The 13,541-nt window shown below is 50.8% G+C and overlaps 1 pseudogene across 1 annotated transcript in view; it reads right to left on the reverse strand.

The window, feature by feature from the left end:
* LOC307052346 (cytochrome P450 4F3-like) overlaps positions 1 to 4,208 on the reverse strand; it is a 74,298-nt pseudogene extending 70,090 nt beyond the window's left edge. The window contains exon 1 of the transcript in view: positions 4,012 to 4,208. The product of the transcript in view is annotated as a cytochrome P450 4F3-like (transcript). The remainder of the gene's footprint in view (positions 1 to 4,011) is intronic.
* Positions 4,209 to 13,541: the final 9,333 nt, after the last annotated feature.

A 13,541-nucleotide genomic window follows, 5' to 3' on the forward strand; every position in this document is an offset into this window, starting at 1 on the left:
GGCAATGTCAGCGTGGCAGAGAACGATAAGGAAGATGATGGGGCCCAGTCAGATCATAAGTCCCTGGGGGCAGGTGGCCACCAGCTGAGTTAAGTCCCTCGAGCCCTGCTCCATTGGGGGGACCTGCAAGCAAGGCAAGGGCCATCACTCTCCAGAAAGACCCTCTGCAGTGGACCGTGTGTGGGATTCTGCACAGATGGACGGAATCGCCGCTTGCTCTTGCTCCTTCACTCTGAGGGAGGGTCCTGGAGCCTCTTCAAGTCCCAGTGGTGTATCCCAGGGCACAGGGAGAAGACACGCTCTCTGCCCATAGGGAGGATGACTTTAGCTTGAGAAAATAGAGTTTTCTCATCTTGGGAGTGGTCCCAGCCCCAGGGGCAGCCACGGGAGGAGATCCCCATGGAAAAGGTTTGTGGGTAGCCAGGTAGCCTCAGGACTTGTTCCTGGGTTTTGGTCCCACATCCTTTCATGTTCTGGCCCATTCGCATAGCCTTCGGTTCTCTACATGGTAAAGGGTCTACAGTCCTGGGACCTTCCAGCCCTGGCAGACCTCAAGGGACACACGTGAACTCTGCCCATCAATCAAGACAGTCCCTCTCATCTATGAGTCCCTTCTGTTGGCGAGGCTCTGTGCATAGTGAATCCCGTCTATCTATCTATCTATCTATCTATCTATCTATCTATCTATCTATCTATCATCTATCTATCTATCTAGTACATCCTGTCTATCTATCCATTTCTCATAATACTACATCCTAGCTATCTATCTATCTCTCCTGAACCTGTGGACACTCCCATAAGTCATGTCAATTACAAATGTAACTGAGGCCATATCCCCCAAAAGGGGAAAAAGGGAGGGTTGGTTTCTGGTGAGGTATCCTTTCCCGTCCTTCAGGACACCCCATCCAAGCCCCCAGGTGTTCCAGGTAGGTGAACGTAAGTCTTTTTCACCTTCTTTTTTTTTTTTTTTTTTTTTTTTGCAGTATGTGGGCCTCTCACTGCTGTGGCCTCTCCCGTTGCGGAGCACAGGCTCCGGACGCGCAGGCTCAGCGGCCATGGCTCACAGGCCCAGCCGCTCCGTGGCATGTGGGATCTTCCCGGACCGGGGCACGAACCCGTGTCCCCTGCATCGGCAGGCGGACTCTCAACCACTGCGCCACCAGGGAAGCCCCTTTTCCACCTTTGTACCCTGCTCCCTCCTCCCTGAGGACCCTGAGGCACTTGATGAGATCAGTCCAAAGAGGGAGAGGGACTCAGCCAAGGTCACACAGGAAGAGAGACTGTAGGAGAGAAGAGCGATTGAGACCAGCCTCTACAGTCAAGCCCTTGGAGGGAGAATCAGAGCTGCGGTGACTTTGTAACATTCCCGCTGCCTCCAGGGCTCTCTGAGAACATCCCAAGACCCATAATCTCAGGCAAACTTTACAATGAGCTTGGGACATACCGTTCTGTGATGACCTGGTCTGGGGGAGGAGAGGAGAGGAGTTGGACACTCGTGACTTTGGCCTTGGATAACAAAGGGAAGTGATGGCAATTTGCCCAGGCCTCCACCACAACATTATCAAACATTTGTTAAGTGCCTTGTGTATGTCAGCCCCTGGGCTGGGCCACTGTAGATATCGTGTCTGTCCCCAGAACTACCATCTAGTGGGAGAGATGGATAATAAACAAATAATTGAACAATTAACTATTTAAGCATGAGCAGGGCTAAGTCATAGGTCAGGGCCTGGGGGCAGTGAGGGTCAAGGGAGGCTTAGAGAAGGTAATTATACTTGAGCCGAAAATGGATAAGGAGGAATCCACCGGGTAACCGCAGGAAGGAAAGAGCTTCCAGGCAAAAGAGAAACACAAGCAAAAGCCCTGTGAAGGGAAAGGCTTGGTTCATTGAGGAGATAAAGCAGAAGCTCACAGTGACCATGACATGCACAAGGCTGAGGAGGACAGCTGGGATGAGCCAGAAAACATTTAGTCTTTATCTTCAGAGCAATAGGGGGTTAGTGAACAGTTTTCAGCCAAACAGTGGCATGATCTAAACTGAATTTCAGAAAAATCTCTCCAGGGCTAAAGAGAGAGTGGATGAGAGGGTACAACAGTGGCAATGAGGAGCCCAGAGAGTAGGCTGGGAGAGGCTTCCTGGAGAAAGATGATGGTGGATGGGGCCATGGTGGCAGAAGATGCAGAGAGGTGACATTGAGGAGAGATTCTGGGGGCAGCACATTAGGACCAGATGCATGGGTGAGAGAAACAGGCAGGCTCAGGGGCCACAAAGTATGGGATGTAGGCAACTGGAAGGATGGACTAGACTGAGGGCAGGGGCAGGACTGGGGAGGGAGACATGAGTTCAGATTGTGATCAAGGGATGAAGTGTTTATAAGACCCCGCACATGAGGAGAGGAGGAAGGAGCTGGATGCATAACCTTGGGCTCAGGAGAGAAGTGAACTTGGAATTCACTTATGGAGGGAACTGATGGTCCACTTAGGAGTTGGAGCCCTGGGTAAGGAGATGGCTTCAGGATAGAGAGAAGAAGGAGAAGGGGTTAGGATGCTGGGGCTTTCCCCACATGGAAAGGTGGAGCAAAGGAGCAGCCAAGAGGAAAAGGAGGTTCCAGGAGGAAAGGGTGGTCCACAAGCTCAGAGAGCTGCTGGGAGGTGGATGAGATGGGCCCCAACGGAGCCCATGGGATTTGGAGACCTAGAAGTCGCAGCCATCATGCAGGAGCATGATGGAGGTGGGGACCAGACTGGAGCAGGTAGAGCAAGCAGAGAAATGGAGGCAATGAGTAAAAACATCTCTGTGCACAAGGAGACAGCAGCTCAAGCAGACCAGAGGTTTTGTGCAGAATGAAGTCCATTGGAAATAGGCAGATGGGGATGTACATGTCACCCCTCTGACCTGTTTTGTGACCTTCTCTAGTATCATCGTGGAGAAGAGATCAGAGGACGTGAAGGGTTGAGCTCACACAAGGCAAAGCTTTTCCAAAGAGCCATGAAGAAAAGCCCAATTGGCAAGAGACTTCAGCCCATGTGCAAGGGATGAGAAACTAAGCTAGATGTATCCAAGGAAGTAGGATGGAAAGGAAGCCATTAAACTGGGGAGTAGAGGGGACTGGACATCCTGGCAGGGTCTAGGACAGGAGAGGACGGAAAAAACAAAGATGGAAGGAAGAGGGGTTGTGGTCAGAGAATGTAGCCCTCAGATCAATGGCTTTGGAGGTGGCGCCTTTCTGGGTGATGACAAAATCTTAAGTGTGATTGTGGATTGGGGCAAAAAGGAGGCTGATGCAGCACAGAGGAAGGGCCTCTGGGGATGAGGTTAAGAAAGTGGGCCAGAAGCCTCCGCCCAGGAATTTTGGCCATTAGGGCAGAGTGATTCCTTCTGAAATGGGGAGTGGTTCACCTTTATCCAAATTTGGCAGTGAGGCTCACTGATAAGTCTTGGGCATGGAAGGCAAGATAGGAAAAGGAAGGTGCCTGAGGAAGGGGAGGAGAGACTGCCCACACATCTCCTCCAACCCAGCTGTGCCCCCCTGAGGGGAAGACGGGGTGGAGGTCATAGTTAATTCTTGTGGGGAAGCAGAGGCCCACAGAGGAGCAGACACTGGCCTGAGGCCAACAGAGATGGGCCAGCCAGGGAACAGACCTCAGACAGTAGCCCTGAGGAGGCCTCAAGATGAGCAGTGGGGACTGTGAGGCCACCAGGGAACCCAGCTCTCTGCAGCCCAACCAGAGATCCCCTCAGATGTGCACTAATGTGGGGAAGACAGGCGGGAACATGACCCAAAACAGGCTTGGGGTGAGGAAAGGTAAGAACAAGAAAAGCATTGGGCATAGAGTGAACAGAGAGGACAGGATTGGACCCAGTGCGGGAGTGAGGCAAGAGGTCTCCCTCACTCCTCTACCACCCTAGACCCCAGCCGAATCCCAGACCCCCAGGTCCCTGAGCCCCATTCCTGAACCCTCAGGAAATCCATCCACCCTGATCCCCCAGACTGTCCTGCTATCCACACTCACCAGGCCCAGGTGACCCCAAAATCAATTCCATTTTGGGGGCGCGGGAAACATTGGAGGCGGCGAGAATTGCTGTAGCAGGTGTAGGTCAAGGCCAGGATGCAGGCCAGGAGCCTGGAGGTCCCGACCAGCTTCAGGAGTAGCCATGGGGAGGCTGCCAAGGACCCAAGTCCCAGCCAGGACAGGCTCAGCTGCAGCATCCTATGGGGCAGACGTGGTGGAGGGTGAGCTCCTGAGGATGAAGGAACGGGGAGCGATGATGGTGAGCTGTGAGGCAGAGACAAATAGAGGGACGGGAACAAGGCAGTGAGGGGCAGGGATGGGGAGTGCTGGGGATGGTGCAAGAAGGGCTCAGAGAGGGGAGGGAGACTCAGAGAAATCCGGGGGGGGGGGAGGGGAGGGGGAGGGGGAGAGGGAGAGAAGAGAGAAGAGAAAGAAAGAAAGAACAGAAGGAGGAAAGAAAGAAAGGAAGAAAGAAGGAAGGAAGAGACGAATGAAGAAATGCCCAAACTGAATCAGTGGTGAATCAATGGAAGGTTGTCAGGGGCTCGAGTTATGAGGAAACCATCATCCCTGGGGCCACCTCTCTCCCAGGAGCCACCCTGTCTAGGGCAGCATACACTTCCTGCCCCAGGCCAGAATCCTCAGCCCCGCCAACACTAGCCTGGCACCTTCTGTCAGAGCAGCTTGTCTATCACAACTTCTTCTGCCCTCTTCCTGGGAGGCCTTTTTCCCTGGTCCGACCTCTGAACTGGGGGAGACTGGGCTTGGCTGAGTCAGCCAATCCCTGCACACCTGGCTGCCTCCTCCTCGCCTGGCGTCTGCCCAAGACTTAAAACCTGAGGCTACAGGCCAGAGAGGAACCAGCTCAGGGTCACATGGCGCAGACACTGCACTCTCAGGACACAGCACCTCCCACATGGGCTTGTTGGGGGATGGGCAAAGGTGACCCTGGGCCCCCAAGTTTACAGCCAGCCCTGTCTTTCCAAGACCAGGGTGCAACAAGTAAAATCATGAATGTTCAGGTGCCAGGTGAGCAGGGCCTTGCCCAGTCTTGTCCCCAAACATCTCCAGGGCTCCTCTCCATGCGTGGGCCGGGAAGATGTCACGGACCATCTCTCAGCACAGAATTAGGAAGTTCAGAGGCGTGAAGCCTCTGCCCTCCAGGGCACACAGCCTGGAAGGTGTTCAAGTCCTTCCTCCAAGCAGCCCAGGGCCTAGGTCGAGACATGACTGTTGAAGCAGGAACAGAGAAACCAGCCTGGCTGGGGATTACCTGCATCAGATTCAGGGGATAAAGGGTCCAATCGGAAGACAGCACCTGGAGGCATGAGGGGTAAGGCTGCAAGGGGCCAAGAGAGAGAACCGGGTCCATATAGGGGAGGGCAGAGCTGGGAGATCCTGAGTGGGCATCCTCACTGTGACTGTGGGCTATGCCGACCCTCTCCGGGCTCAGCCTTCCCATCTGGGAAATGGGATGTCAGCGTTAAAGAGAACACATCACATCCAGATCGTGTTCCCAAATTTCCCTGTAAAGTGGTCTCAGCCCCCATGAGGTCTCCTCATGGTCAGGCTCCAAGATGAGGGTGAGTTTGAAGGATGGAGCTGCTGAATGAGAGGATTTGGACAGACAGTCTTCCTGCAACAAATACAATGTTGGGGAAAATGTCCAAATTTCCCCACCACCACTACCACCACCACCCCACATTCCTTCCAGGCCTACCCAATCTGGCTTCAGGTGGCTGATCCTGGAGCCCTCAGCAAGTTTGGGTGCGCTGCCCTAGATTCTTTCCCTCCTCTGCTGAGTTGGATCCACCTGCAGACAGGCCCATCCAGAGAAGAGCCAGGGGCAGGGCTAGGTAGGTGAGAGGCAGCAGGGCTAGCCAGATAGGGGTCGGGAGAAGCAGAGGGAAAGAAGAGGAAACAGAGGTCCAGAGAGGTGCAATAACTCCCTCCAGCCACACAGAGAAGTAATTCAACAAGACAGCACTAGTGAAAGTGAATCCTGGCATACAATGGGTGCTCATTAACTGTTCAGGGAAGAAAGGGACCTTTATAGCCATGAACGCTAAGAATTGGCCACTCAAAATGTGGTCCTCAGACCAGCACCATTGGCTTTACCAGCAGCATCTAGGACATGCAGAACTTCGGGCTCTAACCCACAAAGGTGATGGCTGCAATTTTCTGCCGTTGTCCCCAATAAGAGAAGGAGTTTATTTCTCTTCTCCTTGAATCTCGACTGGCCTGTTACTGCTTAACTAACATTGTGTGGTCAGGTGGTGCCATGCTAGTTATGGGCCTCGAGGAGGACTGGTAGCTTAAATTTACATTTGCTCTTCAAACACTTCCCCTTGGAACCCAGTCGCCATGCGGTAAGGAAGCCCAAGCCCCATGGAAAAGCTCTGATCAACAGCCCCAGCTGAGCTCTCAGCCAACAGTTAGTGTCAATTGCCACCACATGAGGGAGCCATCTGGATGGTCCAGCACAGCTGAGCCTCCAGATGACCACGGCCCTGGGTGACATCACATGGTACAAAAGAACCATCCATCTGAGCTCAGTCGACATGCAGAATCATGAGAGAAAATAGTCACTGTTTTAAGTCACTAAGTTTTGGGGGCTGTTCATTACAAAGTGACAGATCACTGCTGCAGGATTATACCTACCGAATCAGAATTTATGTTTTAACCAGATCCCAGAGATTCTTGTGCTTGTTAAAGTTTGAGAGTCACTGCTTTAAGAGACCTGAGTCAGGCTCTGCAAGGTATCTTAGGAAAACTTACCCTGTCTGTTCCCTCAGTTCTTTCATTTGTAAAATGAGGAGAAAAATCTGTATTTGCCAGGTCTGTGTGGCTATGTGTTTATTGAGCATCTACTATGTTCCAGGCACAATTCTAGATGCTAGGATGCAGCAGTAAGCACAGCAGACATCGTCTCTTCTGTCAAAGGGCTCCTCTAAGGGGGAGAAGGGCGATGATCAGATAAATGATCAAGAATGTACCAGACAGTGATAGAGACATGAGGGCTTCCAGGAGGAGGTGACCTTCGAGAGGCACCCAACTGAAGAGGGGGAGTGGACTGTGTGGTTGAAAGCGCCCCATGGTCACAGGGTGAAGTGCCCAGAAGTAGGCACAAGCAAGCCTGTCCTTGTTCTTTCAACACCCACACTGTGTCTGCAGTTGCTGAGTCCTTGGGAGAAACAGCTAAGGTGACAAAATTTGGTCCAACATTCAATCCAGAAGCAGGTGTTGAAGATTCCTTCATCATGGCCAAGAACTCAAAACCCAGCATGCCTCTGGGGCCACCGGAGGGCAGGATCCATCACCCGGGTCTCCCAGTTTTCTGGATCAGATGGTAGAAGGGTAAAGGGAGACAGCATGGGGAGAGGGAAGCCTCAAGTGGCGACACTCTGTTCTGTGCCTGAGGAGGCTGGACTGTCCCCAATGGTTTCTCATCAAACAAGGAACATCTCAGATGCCAAATCACACAAGCCTGGCTTATGGAATGTTCCCCAGCCAGTGTTGGAAGGAGGGGAGCCACTCACCCCCTGCCCCTTCGCCAGGAGTCGTTCTACCCCCATCCATAGCCAGGCAGTGGGCAAAGCTGTGCCAGACTGGCGGGGGCAGTCACTGTGAGTCACCAGACTTGGGCACAGCCCACCACCCCCTGAATCTCACTCTTCACGTCCATAAAATGGGCTGATAAAACCTCACATCGGGGCTTCCCTGGCGGTCCAGTGATTAAGAGTCCATACTCCCACTGCAGGGGGCACAGGTTCAATCCCTGGTTGGGGAACTAAGATCCTGCATGACATGCAGCGTGGCCAAAAGAATAAATAAATAAATAAATAAATAACCTCACAGAGAGTTGCAAGCGTCTTACCAGACACAGGCAGAGACAGTAGGGGAAAGTACATTTCAAAATGGTATGTGAGTAAAGGTTCAATTATAAACAAAACTTGTAAACGTGTATGTGTGCACATGTTTGTATATGCATTGAAAAAAATCCAGTAGAATCCACACAACACAGTGGAATTGGAGGAAGTAAAATTGGAGTCTCTAATACATTTTTCACCCACACTGAGCTGCTATAACTTCTATCACTAAAACACAATTTTAAAAAGAAATAAGGGGGCTTCCCTGGTGGCGCAGTGGTTGAGAGTCTGCCTGCCGATGCAGGGGACACGGGTTCGTGCCCTGGTCCGGGAAGATCCCACATGCCGCAGAGCGGCTGGGCCCGTGAGCCATGGCCATTGAGCCTGCGCGTCCGGAGCCTGTGCTCCGCAACGGGAGAAGCCACAACAGTGAAAGGCCCACATACCGCAAAAAAAAAAAAAAAAAAGAAAGAAAAAAAAAGAAGAAATAAGGATCTGGCACAGTGAGGGGCACATAGCTGGCACACAAAACAGTTGAGCAGTTCTCATTGGGTGTCACCATAAAGACCACCTCCCAGGAATCAGCCTGGAGCCTTTCTGGAACAAGCATGCAGGCTGCCTGATGGCTGGAGTTTCACCTTTCCTTCCTCGGCTGTTGGGAAGGAACAAGTTCTGGATTCAGCAGAACTGAGTTCAAATCCAAGTGCTGCCACTCACTAGCTATGTGACCTTGGGCAGGTCAATTGCCCTCTCTAAGCCTCATGTCCTCCTCTGTAAATGGAGAGGTGGATTTATACCTCCCAGGTAGTTCACTCCTCAACAACAAAACTGTACTTGACCACCTACTCTGTACCAGGCACACTGCTAGAACTCAGGACATGGGATAAACAAGATAGACAAGGTCTCTAGATTGTTGTGCTCATGTCTGATGAGGGAAGCCAAAAGGAAATAAGACCAAGTCAGATGGTGGTAATAATGAAGGAAATTAACAGAGTGAGACATGCTAGAAAGTGACCAAGGGGGCTGCTCCGGATGGGACAATCTGGGAGGCCCTCCCTGAGGAGGTTACCTTTGAGCAGAAACCTGAATGACATGGAAACGTGGGTCATCAATAAGGACCTCCCCCTGAAGCCATGTCAGGACTGTAAAGACCCAGCACAGGGTGGGGCACGCATGTTTGTTCTTAAACATGTTCATTCTTACTTCTGTCCTCAAATGTGCTGAGGTAGTCAGAGCTGGTGGGGGCAGCAGGAACCAGCCATACTAGAGACCCATAGTGGCTGATGAAATCTGACCCAACTCTCAGTCCCAAAGCAGGTTTGAGATCAAGAACAGACAGGTCCCTGAGGCCACATTGAAGGCAGGAACAGCTGGCAGAGTTGCCAGATTCCTGGCCCAGGTGGCAGAAGATCAAACAAACTGGTTTGGGAGCCAGAAAGCCTGGAGGAAAACTTAGGAAAAGTACAGAGGACACACACAGCTAGGAAAAACCAGTAGGGTGTATTATTAGGCAATGTAGTCATTAATAGTCTCTGTCCTCCCCTTCCTCCTCCTCCTCATCATCCTCCTCTGCCCCCCTCTGTTTATTGGGTGATGATTGTTCACAAAAACTAGCCTGACCACCAAGGACCACCCCAAGCCACAGAAGGGAGGCTTGGAGGACGGACCCTTGGGAAGTATACTGTTATAAAAAAGACCATTTAGGGCTTCCCTGGTGGCGCAGTGGTTGAGAGTCCGCCTGCTGATGCAGGGGACACGGGTTCGTGCCCCGGTCCGGGAAGATCCCATGTGCTGCGGAGCAGCTGGGCCCGTGAGCCATGACCGCTGAGCCTGCGCGTCCGGAGCCTGTGCTCCGCAACGGGAGAGGCCACAACAGTGAGAGGCCAGCGTACCGCAAAAAAAAAAAAAAAAAAGACCATTTGTCCCCTTCTCCTCCCCAAGTGGTAGATTAAAGGTAGCAGCAAACTGCTGCCCCTCTCCTTAAGAGATTGTGATGATTATTTTTTTGTGTGTCAACTAGGCTAGACTATAGTACCCAGTTATTTAGTTAAACACTTAACCTAGGTGTTACTGAGAAGGTGTTTTGTAGATATAGTTAACATCTACAGTCAGTTGATTTTAAGTAAAGGAATAAATTATACTCCTTTACTTAAACATAAATTGGCCTTATGCAATCAGTTTGAAGGCCTTATGAGCAAAAATTGAGGTCTCCCAGAGAAGAAATTCTGCCTCAAGACTGCAGCATGAACTCCTGCCTGAGTTTCAAGCCATCCTACAGTTTTCAGACTTGACAGCCCTCCCAGAATTGCATGAGCCAATCCTTAAAATAAATATCTGTATTATATATCTTAAGATAAATATATAAATCTTAAGACATAAATTTACAGATAAGATTTATATCATATAGAAATCTTAAGATAAATATATATGTATAAACAGAGAATAGATAGATGATAGATGTAAATAGATTAGATAGATAGATAGATGATAGATAGATGCTGTTCATTCTGTTTCTCTGAAGAAGCCAGACTGATACAGAGGTAAAGCCTAATTCCCCTCTCCTTGAACCTGAGCTGTCTTCAGTGACTTTGGGGACTTGGGAGTCTAGATCATAAGAAGCCTTGCAGCTTCCTTCAAGTCCTCTTGGAATACACCCTCTTGGACCCAGCTGCCATGTTAAGAGGAAACCCAAGCCACCCCACTGGAGAGGCCCTACGCTGAGAGGAACTGAGGACCCCAGCCATTAGCCATTACCAAATTGCCATCTTGGAAGTGGATCTTCAGCTGCTCCAGTGGAGCCCTATCCAAATTATAAGTTTGTAAGCAAACTAAAGTTTGTCATTTTAAGCTACTAAACTTTCTGGGAGTTCATTATACAATAAAAGTTCACAAACAGATATATTTCCCAATATATTTGTAGTCCTCAAAAAATAGTTACGTGTGCATAATGTTTGTACATACATTGAAAATGCTCATATACACAATTTTGTAAAACTAAAGAGAAATCACACCAAACTGCTGGGCTGGGGGTTGGGGAGCAGAAGCCGAGTGGAAATTTTTCCCAGGTAATATTTGGAGAGGGAGAGAGAGAGGAGATAAATAATAAAGTGCTTACAACAACATTCCCTGACACACGGTCAGCACCAAACCTTGTGTTTGCCATTATTTCTCTTATTTTATGACAGAATGAGGACATGGGCACCAGGCATGAGCTTTGGGTCCCTCTGGTGCACACATCAGGGACCTTACTGGCTGTTTACAAGCCCCACCCCGTTCATTCCCACAGCCCTTAGCAAGGAGAAGGCTCCCAGGAGGGGAGAAAGCACTGAGTTTGGGGTCAGAAAGCCCAGTCAAAGCCCACCTTTGCCCACTCTCCAGCTGTGTGATCTTGGGCAAGCAACTAGCCCTCTCTGAGCCTCATTTCCTTCTTGGTAAAAAGGGCATAAGACTAGGCCTATAGGAATTAGAGAAGTGAACCCATGTATGTGTCTTAGTTTGGGTTCCCTGGAAGTAAACTCTGATGCAAAGATTCGAGTGATAATACTTTATTTGGAGGTGTCCCTGAGAAAAGAAATTAACTGTAAATTGTTTCCTTGGGAGGTGATTCCAGGAAATGCCAGTAAGATAGTGGGGAAATGAGACAGAAGAGGGAAGGCAGCAGGTAAAGGGTGTTTTATCAAGGAAGTTCCCACTGTGGGCACCTGGGGCTCAGTCCCTCTGGGAGACAGCAGAGAACATGCACCCACCAGTCCTCCATCAGGGCTGCTTCCAAGGGCATTATTTCTCCAGAATGTCCTGCCTGCTGCAAGCAGGAGGGAGGGAGGTTTGGACAGCAGCTCCTGCGATGAACACAGCCTGATGTGGACAGTGACAGTCCTTTGGTGAGTGAGATTCTCCTCTCCTCTCTTCCCAACACACCCATCCACACACAGCCACACACACATGCACACACCGATGCATGCACACACAATCTCACACACAGCACACATATACTCACACAATCACACACATTTTGACTCTTACACACATACACACACTCACATACTTGCACAAACACGCATGCTCCCATATTCACCCAAATGCACCCCAACATACCAAGTCACACAAGACTGAGCGTGCGCACACGCTCACACACCCACGCCGAACTAGTGCAGACCAGACGCCTTAGAGCCTGTTGTTCCCGGACCCTCCTCCCCTCCTCCCTGTCTCTTTCATTCACCATCACAGCGTTTAGCGGAAAGTCAATCTGCATTACAAGCATGATGATCCTGTAAAATCCACATGACAGGGGAGGACGGGGGTGCAGAGAGAAGCAGTCACGTGCCGAGCCCACGGCTAATAAGGTGCAGAGCCGGGGTTTGAACCCACATGTATCGCCTCCTAAGGCAAAGTTATTTTTGCTGGTGTCTGACGGAGTTGCAAGGGAAAGGGGGTTGGGGAGAGGCCGGTACAATGTTTAGGGAATGATGAGCGCTTGGAGACCCTGAGTCCGGACGAAAATGTGGAAGAGGCACATCGGCAAGAGCCGGGTGACTCCTGTAAGGCCAGGGACAGCATGTTTCCCACTCAGTCCGCGAGCAGCTTCGGACAGGGGATTCCGGCCGACGATCCCACCAAGCGCCACCAGGGGGCGCCCCAGGATCGGCATCCTAGGTTTGCCTTATCTCCTCCACGCCCCCCCCAACCCTACCCCATCCCTGCGGACACCCTCTTCTGGGCAAAGAGGGGCTAGGGACCCAGCCAGGACCAGGAGCCCGAGAGATGGGGTAGAAAAGAACTCAGGGCCCCCTCTGAGGTCCCAAGGATATCGCTGTAGGACCTTAGGTGAGTCATTTCACTCTGGGGAACTCAGTTTCCCCCTCCGTTAAATGAGATAGTGACAGTACCCATTTCATGATAAGAGTTCCCTTGAGAATTAAATGAGAATATCTAGGAAGGGCACACAGGAAGCATTCAATCGAATCATATCTCATTATTAACTCTGGAGACCCCTGGGGCTTGGTCCTTAAACCCCTCCTTTGTACACACACAAACACACACACACACACACACCCCAGATGATCTCACTCAGTCTTGAGGCTTTTAAAACAACATGTAAACACTGAGCCTCCCCAGATGTACATCACGAGCCCTGAACTCTCTCCCAAGTTCAGGACCCATCTATCCAACTGCCAGCCTGACATCTCCAACTCCTCCTGGCTCAAACTAACAGGCTGATCTCACCCCCACCTCACTCCCCCCACCCACCAAAAAAAAAAAAAAAACAAACGACCACTTACTCCATTTGGGATTCTCCATCTCAACTGATAGTGCTTCCATCTTTCCAGGTGCTCAGACCCAAACATGGGGTCCTCCCACCCTCCCATAACCCACTTTCCACCCATCTGCAGACCTGCCAGCACTATCTTCATGAAACAATCATTTCTCATCATAATCCAACCACCCCTTTGCACCTCTACAGCTCCCAGCTTGGGTAGAGCCACCATCATCTCACATCACCCCCCCACCAATCTGATCTCCCTCATCGCATCCTTGCCACAGTCTCTATTCAATGTAGCAACCCAAGACTGTAAGACAAATCTTGTCCCTCCATTGCTCAGAACCCTCCATGGCTCCCCATTTCTGTCACAATAAAACTCAAAATCCTTTCAATGACCTCCA

Source organism: Hyperoodon ampullatus, assembly GCF_949752795.1.
Source record: "Hyperoodon ampullatus genome assembly, chromosome: 4".
NCBI lineage: Eukaryota > Metazoa > Chordata > Mammalia > Artiodactyla > Ziphiidae > Hyperoodon > Hyperoodon ampullatus.